This window comes from Sarcophilus harrisii, chromosome 6, assembly GCF_902635505.1.
Source record: "Sarcophilus harrisii chromosome 6, mSarHar1.11, whole genome shotgun sequence".
Taxonomy (NCBI): domain Eukaryota; kingdom Metazoa; phylum Chordata; class Mammalia; order Dasyuromorphia; family Dasyuridae; genus Sarcophilus; species Sarcophilus harrisii.
The window spans coordinates 214,548,949-214,565,620 of NC_045431.1; the positions used below are offsets into that span (position 1 = coordinate 214,548,949).

Below are 16,672 nucleotides of genomic sequence, written 5' to 3' on the forward strand. Positions count from 1 at the left end.
GTAACAAAAACTTTTTACCATTGAGGACGTTGGAGCCATTAATTTGGATTCAACACAGTCCTGGATTGTTTCTAGAGATGAAAAGATACACTGAAGAAAACAGATAAGAAAAGCAGTCTAACTATGCCAAATATACTAAAAGATACACTTATGTTGGAAGTGACATAATTTTGAGGTCATGGTAAATACAAAGATTTGAAAAAAAATTAAAAAAAGATACCAAAGTAAGGAAAAATCCTTGGGCATTGTAGATTTTTCCCAAAAGGTAAGCCAATGAATAAGTTTACAACTACCAGCACCTCTGCTTACTTCCTTATTTGTATTTAGATTATGATGAAAATGATTTACATGCATATGTGGGACTTTGGAGGAGCCAGGCTTTCAAAAGATATTCCATCGGAAAATTCATCTTGACCATTGTATAATTGATTTAAAGATACAGAGAACACAAGATCCTGCTCAGCTCATTGGATTGATGATAAGGAAAAAAAAAACAAAAAACTTTTGATTCAGTAGATCCAAATGCATCCTTAAAACTTCTTCCATTACAAATGGTTCCTGTGCATATCTCAGATTTATAGATGATTCCTTGAAATAGATAATAACCTATATTTTTTTATTTAGTGACCATCTAATTGTTAATATCAAGACAGGCAAAAAATTTCAAGGCATATGCTTACTAAAAAATGCTTGTAACTGTTGTGAAGGAGACCTAGCTCAGAAGCAAGTTGATGCTCTGTTTTATAGAAGATGATGTATTTCATCTTTTATAGAAGATTGATGTATTTCAGATCTAAAATGTTAAATAGAGGCTCCTAAATGAATTCCATAATCACTTTAGACAGTTGGGCCCATCAGGAAATATTCATCAAATGAACAAGGCCCCCTGTCTAAATGATGGTATACAGTCTGAAAGAATGAACAAAAGATTTTTTCTCAGTGTATGTGCTACAGATTTCAATTAAAATTCATGACTTTGTTAAGTACCTCTGTGTTAGGATTGGAAAGATAAAAACAAAAGCAAAATAGTTATCCTCAAGGAGCTAATAATCGATTGGAGGAACAGCATGTGAGAAAATTATAAATATAAAATGTCTAGATAGTGATTGTATTGAAGAGAAGTAAAGAAGATTGGATTGTCTTTGGGAAATTTCATGTTTTAATGATTCTAACCTTTTTCCTGAAACTAATATCAATATTCTAACGTGTTACTCTGTGGCTACAAGTCATGGAACCTCTGAAGGACAATGAAGAAATGCATGGTAATAGATGGAAGAATATGAAGAAATAGAATTAAGCTTCCCAACATAACTCTTCTATAAAGATCTGGAAAACACAGTGAACAAAATTCTGATTAGAAATTAAAAGAAAAATATCTCAAGCAAGTAATATTCCTAACTCAGGTCAATAGAGAATGAAATCTATATAGGCCTATGAACACAAGAGAACAGAATTTAGATAACAATTTTCTTTGAATTGCATTCCAGCCAGTTGAGAAGATCAAAGCTATGTATTAAGACAAGAAGAGAAGACTATTTAATAAAGGAAGGTCCAAATCTTGTGCAGGGTGCTGGAACAAGTGCCAACTGGAAGCTCTGTTCTTCTTTACCCAATTCTGATTCATATAAACAATATGGGACTGAGGTGAATATCTGATTATCTGCTAAGCAAAGAGCTAGTTCAGAAGTAAAAATTAGTTGCATGGTTCAGAACCCAGGGGTGCCATAGAAACTGAACATTTTAAGGGAAAGTTTAATGACTTTTGGGAGAAAAATAGACAATAAAACTGAAATGGTGAATGGCCTCAATTTGCCCCTCTTTAGCCCTAGACAAATCTAATCCAAAAAAATTAACAATTAAAGAGGGAAGGACATAATAGAATTTGAGAAAAGTTAGATATGCTTGACTTCTAGAAATTATTGAATGAGCATAGAAAGGAGTATACATATTTTTTTCAGATGTGGATAGTTCCTTTAAAGTGTTTGTTAGGGTCTACAAGATTCATGATTGCTAAAAGCAGAAATATTAAACATGTCTTTTACAGACCACAATAAAATATAAATCATCTACATACAGTAAAAGCATACTGAATAAATGATCAAAAATTAATTGTGACTAAATTAATCCTAAAGAAGTCAAAGAACAAATCAGAAAGAAAAAATTGATAATTTCTTTTCAAGTCAAAGTGGTCTTTAGGAAAAAAATTGACATTTGTAAATACTTTTCATCAATAAAAGTTAAAAGAGCAGATCAATGAATTGGGCATGCAATTGAAAAAAAAATAAACTAGAAAACCAATAAATTAAAACTCAGTATGAAAACTAAAATCCTGAAAATCAGTTAATTAAAATAAGGAGCTATTTTAAAGAATAAATCAATAAAAACTATTAGCTAATTTATTTTTTAGAAAAGAGAAGAAAACCAAGTTATTAGTATAAATATTAGATTAATTCATTACCAATGAAGAAAAAAATAAATTATTAGGAAATACTTTACCTAATTATATATTAGCAAAACATGCCATTTAAATTAAATGGATCAAGATTTCCAAAAATATAAAATGTGCAGATTAACTGAATCTTTAAGTAACTCAATCTTAGAAAAAGAAATTGAACAAGTCATAAATATGCTTTCAAAGTATGGGGCAGGAAGGAGAAGGATGACCCAGAACCAGATAGATTTCTGAGTGAATTCTATTACATATTTAAAAGATAATACCAAAGTTGCAAGACCTGTCTAAAAATAATAGGAAATGGAATCCAATTTTTTCTATGATATAAATATAGCATTGATATATATACAATATATATACATATATATGTGTGTGTGTGTGTGTATATATATCAGTGAAAATAAAAACAAAAAAAGAAAAAAATGAAACAATATCTCTAATAAATTTATTGAGAATTTAAAAAATGTATTCATCAGGCAGACTATAGCAGCATATCAAAAAGTTTGCACTTTAACCAAGTTGAACTTATGATAGGAATTAATTAGCTGTTTCCATTTTAGGAAAATTATAAACTAATTGACTATATTAATAACAAGGAAAAAATCATGATTATGTCAATGGATGCAGAAAAAGCTTTTGGCAAGATTCATCCTTTTCCTTGACAGCAACAACAGTAGGAAACAATAATTTGTATCTCAAAACCAGGACCAGCATCTGTGATTTGGATAAATTAGTGACCTTTCCAATAAGATTGGGGTAAAGCAAGTATGTCCATCATCACCATTACTATTCAATTCATTGCTAAAAAGGCAAGCTATAGCAGTAAGAAAAGAAAAAAGGAATAAGGGCACAAACATAGGCAAAAGGGAAATAAGACAATTGCTCTTTGTAAGTGGCATATTTTGAGCATCCTAGTAATTTTCCTAAAGTTGAGACAACTTCAGCAAACTAGTAGGGTATAAAGTAAAATCACATCATCATTTCTGTATATTAACATCATAGTCCATAAGAAAGAGATAGAGAAATTGTATATAAAAGTTATCAAAAATAAAATAATTACAATTCTATCTTCCAAGAAACACAGAGAACTAGGTGCTGGGATGGATAGAGCTCTGGTCCAGGGATCAGAAAGACCTACATTTCGATCCACCCTCACATACATACTAGTGTATTGCTGGGCAGGTCTCTTGATCTCTCTTTTCCCCAGTTTCCTGAACTACAAAATGGGGATAACAGCAGCATCTATTTCCCAGCGTCATCGTGAGGGTTAAATGTGGTGATATTTGTGAAATTCTTGGCACAATTTCTGGAGTAAAATAGATATTGTATAAATGTTAGTTCTCCTCCTCCTCATTATCATTGTTGTTATAATTACTAGTTATATGAAGACAGCAATAAGACACTTTACACCAATAAAACCAGATGTGAATAACTGGAAAAACATAATTTTTCATGACTGGGCCAAGCCATCACAAGATATGTGCTCTGCCCTCTGTATTGTCTTGTTTCGGTAGAGCAGCAGGGCTGCACTGGGCTCACTTCTGAAGAGGGGAGGTGTGCATTTGTTTTGTTGGGGCCACATCCATGTGGATGAAACCAGTGGGGCTCTAACAAGTGCATAATGAGTACTGTGGATTGAATTGAATGTAAATATTGGGACTTTATTCATCAGTTGTTTATTCTGTATTTCCAAGTAGAGAACACTCAAGCATATCAACGCAACATGATGGAAATATGCCTCATTATCTTATCCCTCCTCCAAACTTAGCTATTTCTGTCAAGAATACCATCCTTTATTACTCGATTTAATTTTCCTTATATGCAATTCTATTTCTTACCTCTATACAATGAAGTCTCCACTCTTCTATCCCTCTAATAATATAGTTTTATCTTCCTTCAAAGTTCAAGGCTACTGCCATCATTTACCTTTACACATGCAGTCTTTCATCATTTGATTGTTTGTGATCTCTCAGGAAAATACCTTTTGTTTATATTGTTTGTTAATATGTGTACATTTTGTTTCCTTTCTACAGAGTAGACTTCTTAAGTTTGGGAACTATGTTTTTTGTTATTTTTAGCTTTCCATCCCTAATGTATTGCATATTACCTATCACATAGTAGGTATTTAATAAATGAAGATTAAATAAAGAAAAAGTTAAATCTTGCACTCAAGTTTAAACAATATATTCACAGATGCTTTGCCTCTAATTTCACAAACTGGTCCAGATTACTTCCTCCTAGATTACTATGGTCCTACAATAACTGCCCTATTTTCTGTTCCTCACATATACATTAAATCTTTTGTCTCAGTGCCTTTAAACCTGGCTCCCATGCCTACAATGATTTTCTTCCTCATTTCTGCCTTTTAGAAGCCCAATCTTTCTTTAAAACTGCTCAAACATCACTTTTTTAGGGGGGTTGAGGGAAGACAATTGAAGTTAAATGATTTGCCCAGGATGACACAGCTAATAAGTGTCAAGGGTCTGACACTAGTTTGAACTCATGTCTTCTAATTTCAGGACCAGTGGTCTACCCAATGCACCACCTTGCTGTCCCCAACCAACATTTTCATCAAATTTTTCCTGGTTCTCAGGTTCCTAGTTCCCTCTCTTTCTAAATTACCTTTTATTCACTTTCTATATTCTGTGTGTGTATGTGTGTGTGTGTGTGTACACAAAAACTATGTAGAATAAGTATTGTTCAATTAGCTTATTTTTGAACCAATTCAGCAATATACAGGATTGATCAATCAGAACTAGTCACATGTTCTCTTCATTAAAATAGAAGTTTTTTGAAAGTGGTCTTGTTTCACTTTTGTCTTTTTATTCACAATGCTTAACAAGGTGCCTGGGAAATACTAGATAATAAATAAATGCTTAATAAATATTTATTGATTCATGCTGTGTATATTGCCAACTTGATCCAAAAATAAGCTATTTGAAATAAAAACTATGTTGCTAATATTTGATCTCTTAATGGAAAAAATAACTAAACACTGAAAAATAAGTCTGAAAGTTAATTTTAAATCTTAAATGAAAACTACCCACATATCTTAGAACTGGAGGGCAAAGTGGAAATAGAAGGAATCCATCAGTCACTTCCTGAAAGAAAACCCAAAATGAAAATATCCCAGAATTATCCTACCTAAAATCTGGAGTTTCCAATTAAAAAAAAATACTTCAGGCATCTAGAAAGAAAGAATTCAAATATACAGTCAGAATCGCACATGATTTAGCAGCCTCAATTGTAGAGAAGCAGGGAACTTAGATAATATTAAAAGGCAAAAGATATAGACTTCTATTTAAGTGTTAAACCAAACAAATTCTAAGGATGTATGAAAATTTTGATAGCTCTTTTGGAGGTGAAAAAGGATGAGACTTTAAAGGGGTACCCATCAGTTTGGAAATGGTTAAACAAAGTTGTGGTAGAGAGATGTGTCAGAATAATGTGTGCTCTAAAGAAAGATGGAGTTGGCTTCTGGAAATCTGCATGAAGAGCTGTGTGAAGTGGTAGAGAGTGAAGTAAACAATCAGGTGAATGATTAATAAGAAAGACAGTAATTTGGTAATGACAAGTAACTGTGAAAGAATTAAAAACTTTTGGGAGCATAACAACTTTATCATAATTTCAGAAGACTAATTATGAAACCTCTTTTAGAGATGTGAAGAATTTTTCCCCCTATGTAGAATATACAATGTAGAAATTTGTTTGGCTTGATGTAAGTTTTGAAATGTTTACATGTTGGTAACAGGTTTTGGTCTACCTGTACTCAATTTTGTGTGGGTAGAGTTTTTGTTAAAAAGATGAGAAGATGGATTTTTGCTGATTGAAAAAAATATTTTTAAAAGTAAAAAGAAACCTAGAAATTAATCTTGCATTCAAGTTTTAGAAAAACTCAATTTATTAGAAAACTATGGTTTATATTCTGACCAATGCTGAATGTGTATGTATTTGTGTTCAATGTTTATTAAACAAATGTTGAAATTTACTAATAAATGATGTCTCATTGGTTTTAGTTAAGGTTCTTTCAGAGATGCAGCCTTTCATTTAATTATATATCTGTTCAGTTTTACCTGAAATGAATTCAAGGTTGCAAATACGTAAATTCAAAGGGAAAAAAATTAAAATACTTTGTTTTATAACACCAGGAATTAGTAATTAGCAAAAAAGTAAAATTTATTCATAAGAGGAAAACTTAAAACGAAATAAGGCCATATTGTTTCCAAAATGGGAGGAGGACTTACTAATTAAAAATCTCGCACAGATTGGAAATGACTAATCAACATTAGGGAAATAAAAAAGGAAAATCTGTACTGGTGTTGCTCATGTCTAAAAATGGTTCTATGTCCAATTTTAACAATATTTTCTAGCATGTCACTAGCAATTGTATTTTAACTACTGGATTGAAAAGAAGTATTTTGTCATCTACTATGTAAAAAAAACCCAAAAAGTTTTATAACTTAAGATCAATTTAAATACATGTGTCATTATGAAAAGTATCTGTCTTATTGCAGATAAATAATGATGGTTGTACCGTATTTGATTCAAAGTACTAAGTATTTAACAATTACATCTTCAATATGAAGATTTAGAATTCAATAATAACACAGAATCTCAAAGCTGGAAGTTACCTCAAAGATCTGTCTAAAATGGTCAAAGGATATGAACAGACAATTTTCAGATGAAGAAATTAAAACCATATTCTAATCATATGAAAAAATGCTCTAAATCATTGTTTGTGGAGGTTTTCTTGGAGGCAGCCTTAGTCTCAGTTGAAATAAATAATTACTCCAAAATCACAGCCAGCTGGTAAAAATGCAAACGTTTATTTCTCCTTTCAAATTAGCCCGGTTAGTTGAGGCCTATCTCTCTGCCTGGCTCCAAGAGATCTTGCAGCTTTGTCCTTGGCTTCTGCCTCTGCTTTCTTCAGCCTCCAGCCAGCACCAAGTTGGAAGATGCAATGAATCTCTCTATACCTCCAGTCAGTTCCACAAGAAGTAAGTTCAAGCTTCAAAAGCTCCCTATATTTATTGTGATCTCCCAAAGGTTAACTCCACCTTCTGGAGGGAGAGGGATTCTGGGTTATCTCCCAGAGTGCTCTCTGGCCCTAAGAACTTCAAGGGAAGTGTGAATTTGGACTAAGCCCTACACGTGTGAACTCCATTGAGTACTTAGATACTTATGAGCTCTCTAAAGGTGTGAACACAAGCATTGTTTCCATCAGTTGTACTTAGTACCTAGTTCAAGTTGTGGCCCAAAATAATTCTTTCTAAGATTAAATCAACTCCAATGGCTTAACACTTTGTAAAGATTCCAACAATTGTTGATCAAAGAAATGCAAATTAAGACAATTCTGAAGTACCACTTTATACTTCTCCAATTAGCTAAGCTGACAGGAAAAGAGAATGATAAATGTTGGAGGGGATGTGGGAAAGCTGGGACACTAATAGATTGTTGGTGAAGTTGTGAACTGATCCAACCATTCTGGAGAGCAATTTGGAACTATGCCCAAAGGGCTGTCAGACTGTGCATACCCTTTGAGCCAGCATTATTTCTACTGGGCTTGTATCCCCAAGAGATCATAAAAGAGGGAAAGGGACCCACATGGGCAGAAATGTTTGTGGCAGCTCATTTTGTAGTGTCAAGAAACTGGAAACTGAATGGATGCCCATCAGTTGGAGAATGGCTGAAGAATGGCTGAACAAGTTATGGTATATGAATGTTATAGAATATTATTGTTCTATAAGAAACAATCACCAGGATGATTTCAGAAAGGCCTGAAGAGACTTACATGAACTGATGCTAAGTGAAGTGAGAAGAACCAGGAGATCATTGTACACGGCAACAAGAAGAGTACACAATGATCAATTCTGATGGACATGGCTTTTTTCCACAGTGAGATAGTTCAGGCCAGTTCCAATGGACTTGGGATGTAGAGACTCATGTAGACCCAGAGAGTGAACTGTGGAGACTTAGTATGGATCACAATGTAGTATTTTTACCCTTTTTGTTGTTGTTTGCTTTCTCTCTCTCTCTCTTTTTTTTTTTTTTTTTTTTCTTTTTGATCTGGGTTTTCTTATTCAGCATGATAAGTGTGGAAATAAGTATAGAAGAACTGCATATGTTTAGCATATGTTGGATTACTTTCTGTCTAGGGAAGGGGGTAGAGGAAGGGAGGGAGAAAAAATAAGGACACAAGGTTTTGCAAGGGTGAATGCTGAAAACTATTTTGAAAATAAAAAGCTAAAAGAAATTGAAGATTGAAACACTAAAATAATAATAATAATAAAACCAGATCGTTATAGTCCAAACTGTCCTTGAAGAGAAATCTTGATGTCTCTTCATCTGACATTTTTGGAAAGAATTCCAAGGAATTCATTGATTTTTACAAAGCAAATAGTCTTTTTTTTTTAATTATTTAATAGCCTTTTATTTACAGGATATATACATGGGTAACTTTACAGCATTAACAATTGCCAAACCTCTTGTTCCAATTTTTCACCTCTTACCCCCCCCACCCCCTCCCCTAAATGGCAGGATGACCAGTAGATGTTAAATATATTAAAATATAACTTAGATACACAATAAGTATACATGACCAAAACATTATTTTGCTGTACAAAAAGAATCAGACTCTGAATTATTGTACAATTAGCTTGTGAAGGAAATCAAAAATGCAGGTGTGCATAAATATAGGGATTGGGAATTCAATGTAATGGTTTTTAGTCATCTCCCAGAGTTCTTTTTCTGGGTATAGCTAGTTCAGTTCATTACTGCTCCATTAGAAATGATTTGGTTGATCTCGTTGCTGAGGATGGCCTGATCCATCAGAACTGGTCATCATATAGTATTGTTGTTGAAGTATATAATGATCTCCTGGTCCTGCTCATTTCACTCAGCATCAGTTCGTGTAAGTCTCTCCAGGCCTTTCTGAAATCATCCTGTTGGTCATTTCTTACAGAACAGTAATATTCCATAATTTTCATATACCACAATTTATTCAGCCATTCTCCAACTGATGGACATCCATTCAGTTTCCAGTTTCTAGCCACTACAAAAAGGGCTGCCACAAACATTCGTGCACATACAGGTCCCTTTCCCTTCTTTATAATCTCTTTGGGATATAATCCCAGTAGTAACACTGCTGGATCAAAGGGTATGCACAGTTTGATAACTTTTTGAGCATAGTTCCAAACTACTCTCCAAAATGGTTGGATTCGTTCACAACTCCACCAACAATGCATCAATGTCCCAGTTTTCCCGCATCCCCTCCAACAATCATCATTATTTTTTCCTGTCATCTTAGCCAATCTGACAGGTGTGTAGTGGTATCTTAGAGTTGTCTTAATTTGCATTTCTCTGATTAATAATGACTTGGAGCATCTTTTCATATGACTAGAAATAGTTTCAATTTCTTCATCTGAGAATTGTCTGTTCATATCCTTTGACCATTTTTCAATTGGAGAATGGCTTGATTTTTTATAAATTAGAGTTAATTCTCTATATATTTTGGAAATGAGGCCTTTATCAGAACCTTTGACTGTAAAAATATTTTCCCAGTTTATTGCTTCCCTTCTAATCTTGTCTGCATTAGTTTTGTTTGTACAAAAACTTTTCAGTTTGGTATAATCGAAATTTTCTATTTTGTGATCAGTAATGATCTCTAGTTCTGACAAAGCAAATAGTCTTGTGCACTTTTCTCTGTATTTGACTTTTTCTGTTCAATGAAACAAATGTGTCTTTCTGAAACTATGACCCCTTAATCCTGTTTTGCTGTTATAGGGCCATTTAGAACAATTATATTCTCTCCTTTATGCTTAAAATATTTGGAGATAAATATTGTATTTCTACTCTGCATTCTATTTTATAGGATAGGTATTACTCATTTCTTCAATTTCTTTTTATATCTCAAGGTTTCTGGTCCCCTCAGTTTCCAAATCACTGTCCTCTGGCCATATTTCAGTATGATAAAGATATATTCTGATTCCTAAATGGAAACTGATATTCTAGTTTTCTTACTATTATAAAATACTTAAGCTCATTTTCTTTACAACTTAATCAAATTAGTCCATATGCATTAAAAATGCAAAGCTGTTTTATTTTAAAAACCATGATAGCTTTTTAAAGTTAATTTATTATTTATTTTTAACATTCATTTTTTAAAAAATTGAATTCCAAATCTCCTCCTTCCTGTAGTTCCTTCTCATCCCATTGAGAAGACAAGCATTATATCAGTTATATATGTGAAATCATTTAAAATTTATTTTCAATTAGCCATGTCACCAAAAAAAGGAAGAAAAACATTGAAAAATACATACTACAATAATGCACTCAGACTTGATTCATTCTCTCTCTGGAAGTGGGTAGCATTTTTCATCAGGTATCCTTTGGAATTTTCTTAGATCATTGTCTTGATTAAAGTAGCTAAGTCTTTCATAGTTGATCATCTTTGTAATATTGCTGTTAATGTGTGGAATATTCTCCTGCTTACTTCACTCTGATTCAGTTCATATAAGGTTTCCCAAATTTTCTAAAATCATTCTACTTGTCATTTCTTATAGTACAATAGTATTCACAATCATAATACCACAATTTCTTCATCCATTTCCTAATTGACTTATCCCCTTAATTTCCAATTACTTGCCATCACAAAAAGAGCTGCTACAAACATTTTTGTTATATATCCATTTCCCTTTTTCTTTGATGTTTTTTGGGGTACATACTAGTTGTAAGCTGGATCAAAGGGTATGCAATTTTTCAGTCCTTTGGTAGTAGTGGCAAATCATTCTCCTGAATGGTTCAACTAGTTCCCTTACTTAAGGCCAAGTGCCAATTTTTCCATATCTCCTTCAGCATTTGCCATTTTCCATTTCTATCATGTTAATTAGTTTGATAGATACAAGGTGGTATCTCAAAGTTGTGTTATGATGTATTTCTTTAATTAGTAGTGATTTAGAGCATTTTTTCGTGTGATTCTTTATACCTTTGATTTCTTTTTCTGAAAATTCCTTATTCATATGTATTGATCCTTTATCAACTAGAGAATGAAAGGTATTGAAATATTTGAGATTGAGGCCTTTATTAGAGAAAGTGGGTGTAAAATGTTTTTTCCCAATTTCCTGCTTTCCTTCAAATCTTGGATGCATTAATTTTGTTTGTGTGAAACCTTTTAAATTTAACATAATCAAAAATTTTACTTCCTTTGATATTCATATTTGATCATAAATTCTTCCCTTATTCTCATATCTGACAAATGAAATTTTCCATCATCTCCTACTTTGTTTATGATACTGCTCTTTGTGTCTCATATAACTTTTCAAAAATTTTAACCATTTCCTTAACTGCTTATTTTAATATTAGACATATTAAATTCTGAGAAGGTAAAGTTGAATTTAGGGTGCTGCCTCACACAAATCACTTTTCCCCTCTGCACTTCCATTCCCTTATAATCAGACCAGGTATTGAACCAGACTTTCAGTAAAATTTCTCTAGTTATAATATATAATAATATATAATACAGTATAATAGTGTATTACATGAAAAGCAATGCAATATAAACACAATAGAGTGAGACTTGGAGGTGGAATGTCTGAGTTCAAGTTCTGGTTCTGTCACTAACTCATTTCATTATCCATAAACAAGTCATTTTGTCTTCATGGGCTAATGATAAAAATGAGGAGGTTGTAGGAGAGAATTTCTAAGGAGACTGTCACCTTAAGCAATCTGATGATTTTATGGTAAGCAGGCGTAGTTTCTATCAAAATATGACTCAAAAGTATAGATTTTATCATTATATTGTAGTTATAAAACCATCAGAGTAAAATAATTTATACAAATGCACATGCATATGAAAAAATCACAAAAAATCAAATTAAATTTAAGAAATAGGGAAAAAAAGAAGCATCACAAGATCTTAGATATAGAGCTAAAGGCTTATAGGGACAGAAGTATTCTGTTTTTTCATTTGAAATGTAAAGAAAGTTTGAACAGTGAATAAAATGCTCTGCTGTTGAAATTGTAAGATATTATAATTAATTTTAACTCGGGTAATATTCCCAAAAAGGCTTGTTCATCAAGAAGGGCATATTTATCATTAGGAATGTTAACATTAATATTTAGTCAAATTAATGAACTTATGTAGGCCACACTCAGTAGCTGAGCAGCTTTTATTTATTTTAGCTATTTATTTACAAGATATATGCATGGGTAATTTTTCAGCATTGACAACTGCAAAACCTTTTGTTCCAATTTTTCCCCTTCTTCCCCTCACCTACTCCCCAAGATGGCAGGTTGACCAATACATGTTAAATATGTTAAATACAATAGATATATATACATGTCTATATAGTTATTTTGCTGTACAAAAAGAATCGGATTTTGAAATAGTGTACAATTAACCTGTGAAGGAAATCAAAAATGCAGGTAGACAAAAACAGAGGGATTGGAAATTCTACGTAAGGGTTCATACTCACTTCCAGAGTTTTTTCGCTGGGTGTAGCTGGTTCAATTCATTACTGCTCTATTGGAACTGATTTGGTTCATCTCATTGTTGAAGAGGGCCCCGTCCATCAGAACTGATCATCATACAGTATTGTTGTTGAAGTATATAATGATTTCCTGTTCCTGCTCATTTCACTCAGCATCAGTTCATGTAAATCTCTCCAGGCCTTTCTGAAATCATCCTGTTGGTCATTTCTTACAGAACAATAATATTCCATAATATTCACATAACACAATTTATTCAGCCATTCTCCCATTGATGGGCATCCACCCAGTTTCCAGTTTCTGGCCATTACAAAGAGGGCTGCCACAAACATTCTTGCACATACAGGTTTTTTTCCCTTCTTTAAAATCTCTTTGGGATATAAGCCCAGTAGTAACACTGCTGGATCAAAGGGTATACACAGTTTGATAACTTTTTGAGCATAGTTCCAAACTGCTCTCCAGAATGGCTGGATGTATTCACAATTCCACCAACAATGTATCAGTGTCCCTGTTTTCCCACATCCCTTCCAGCATTCTGCATTATCTTTCCCTGTCATTCTAGCCAATCTGACAGGTGTGTAGTTGTATCTCAGAGTTGTCTTAATTTCTGAGCATCTTTTTAATAGAACTTTTTGTGCACACCTATCACTCAGTAGTGATTATATATATGTTAATGACACACATTTAAAAAAAAAAAACTAACAGAATTTATTTGTATCTCCACAATAAATGCTATACCTGAAAAAGCATAAGAATCTAATTCTCATCATAGATTTAGATCTAAAAAGATCTTAGAGGTCATGAAATCTAAATTCCTTATATGACTTAGGAAAGAGAAAAATAGCATAAGCTATTTATGGTCATACAGGTATGGTAAGTGATAGAACTGGAATTTAAATTCAGGCACTCTGAGCTCTTTCCACTGTACCATATTAACTTACCAAATCAACTTGAGATGCTTTTGCATTGATGCTTCTGTTTCTTAGAAGGTTTAATGATGATTGGAGTTAGTCTTTATGAGTTGCTTTCAGAGATTGTGTCACCTTCTTTTGAATAATCTCAGTGATTATCGATATTTACATCTGTTTTATACTGATCCAAAAGTCATTTGGATACATGACATAAAAATTGCTAGTAATGAGAATGATTTTCTTATGTACTTATATATCACTTGACTACAGAGGTCATTGTCAAAAATTTCCAACATGCTTTGAACATTTTACACATTATAAAAATTATTGCATATCTTTTATCATTTTGAAGAGGACTACTCTTGTAAAATTCTGGTGTAGAATGTCAGCTCCTGGATGGCAGGAGTCTTTGTGTCTTTAGTGCCTAATACAATGCTTTAGCTATAGTTGGTATGTAATAAATACTTGTTCAAAGTAATTGTTATTTTTTTTATTCCTTCTTGGTCACCATTTAGTTCTACTGTATTTTAGATAACTGGATGAAGGATTTCCTCTTAAACTTGATAAACTAATTAAACATGAATTGAAAATGGAGATGAATTTTTTCTTTGGATAATCCTAGAACTTGGGTGATGGTCTGCACTTTGCATTTGATAAATGATCCTTCTCTCCCTTTGAGGTGTATGTTTTAAACTTGACTGGCAATGCTAGATTTTTATTCCCTCTGGATACTTAAATTTGATTATCAATATAGTTCCACAGATATAATCATGATATAATAAAAATAGTCATGTAAATGATAATCTTTTATATCTTCTATTTCCCAGAAAAGTTTTAAAGAAAAATTTTTATATTGATTAGGATTTCTCCCTTGGGTGATAAAACAAGCAATTTCAGGAAAATGTGTTCTTTTTTTTTTTTTTTAATGTACACCTTGTTTAAGTTCACTGGGTAAGTTTAGAATTGGTATTCAAAAGAAAATAGCTTTCTAGCATGACCCAGGGTAAATGTCTCCTTATAGTTTAGTTAAGCTTTTTGTGGTCTTAAAATGGAGAGGGGAAAGGAATTCAAAAGGGATTTTAATATTTCAGTTCAAGAAATTACACAAAACTACAAGAGATTACACAAGTTAGAAAGGAAATCCTTAGGTGTTAATGTTACCATAGAATTTAAAGGATCATGGAATGACCACACACCTCTACGGAGGTGTCTTATGTTTAAATAGGGTCAGAAAAAACAAGGGGTTTTCCATAGCCTCCTGCAGTGCTTAATCCATATCTGTTAACATTGACACTTTATAGTATTTACACCCACATTCACCCTTTTCCTCACTCTTCTTCCTCATCTAAACCTTTTTCAGGAGAAAATGATTTAGGGAAAGATTTTCTTCATTACTCTTCTCCCCATCTAGGGCGCTTGGATGGACTCAGGTTGCTGAAAGTGTGGGCAGGTTGTGGTTTCTGCTAACAAAAATTAAATGGAAAATTAGCAACACAATCACTATCCCCTTTCTTCCTTTTGGTGGAGAATGTTGCCAGTAATAATTGTCAAGGGACAAAACCACATTTGTTGGTATGCTTTCATTTATGCAGAACATTTGTTGGTATGCTTTCATTTATGCAGAAGATTATATGGCATTACAAATGAATCTATGCCTTTATGTACTTTTAAAAGAGTTTGTCACATTTACCATTCAGTATTATTAAGTATTTCTTTTTAATATTTATGGGAAAACGTAAAGCCCTCCCTTTTTGAAGTTGAAGAACACCAACAATAGGAACATTTCTAATGGGAAGCATTTTATCTTGTAGCATATATAGTCTCTAAATGACTTTTGAATCAGATCCTTCAAAGTTAGTGATTACCTAAGAAAGAGATCTGTAGGGTATTCTTTGTCTCTCCATAAATCATTCAGGTGTAGGATTTGAGCTGTAAGGAATCTCAGAGGCCACCTGTTTACACCTGTTTTACAGTTGACAGAATTAAGACCTTATAGAGTGACTTGCCTGAGGCTAAACAGGAAACAAGTGTCACTTAATTTATTCTCCAACAATGATCTGCCTTAGGAGGCACTGGGATAAGATGCAAAGAAGAGTAACTTTGGAGCACAGGAATCCTTTTGGAGTGAAAGGACCTGAATTCAGCTCCCTGTTTCCTCACTGCCTTCCTGACCCCTTGGGCAAGTCACTCTCTGACCTTTACTTTTCTCATCTATTAAACGAGGCATTTGGAATGGATAACCTCTAAGATCTCTTTCATTTCCTAACTTTGATCATTCTCTTAGCATATTGTCTTGTACATAAGAAGTGCTTATAAAAGCATAATGCTTGTTGAATTGTTCTCAATATCTTCATCAATTCATCATTTTAAGTTTATAATATCTCAATAGGATTTTGTGGATTATGTTTTGTGGTTTCCTTTATTTAAAAAAAAAATCACAGAGAAGTTGGATGGATCTGGAGATATGGAGTTATTTTCGTGTTCTTGAATATTTTTCTCATTTGTATGCAACATTTTTGAACATTGAGATAAAATGGCCCACACAGAAAGCTGTTCACAAACAGTGGGAGTATGGGTTCTGATCCCCAGCTTTTCTACTGATTGCCTCAACTAGTCACTTAAGTCTTCAATTTCCTTATGTGTAAAACTGAATGCATTGGACTTGATGATTTCTTTCAGATCTTTCCTGAATTTAAATTCTGGCATTTTACAAAGACAGGATTAAAGATGGATAATCTCAAAAAACAAAATAATTTGAACTCAATAGGTTTAGAACTGAATCTGGTTCCAATAATCTTGTGATGAAGAGAGCCATCCACACCCA

General features: G+C 32.9%; 1 protein-coding gene across 2 annotated transcripts in view; it reads left to right on the forward strand.

Moving 5' to 3' along the window:
- METTL15 (methyltransferase like 15) overlaps window positions 1–16,672 on the forward strand; it is a 178,391-nt gene that overhangs the window by 75,509 nt on the left and 86,210 nt on the right. The window lies entirely within an intron of this gene.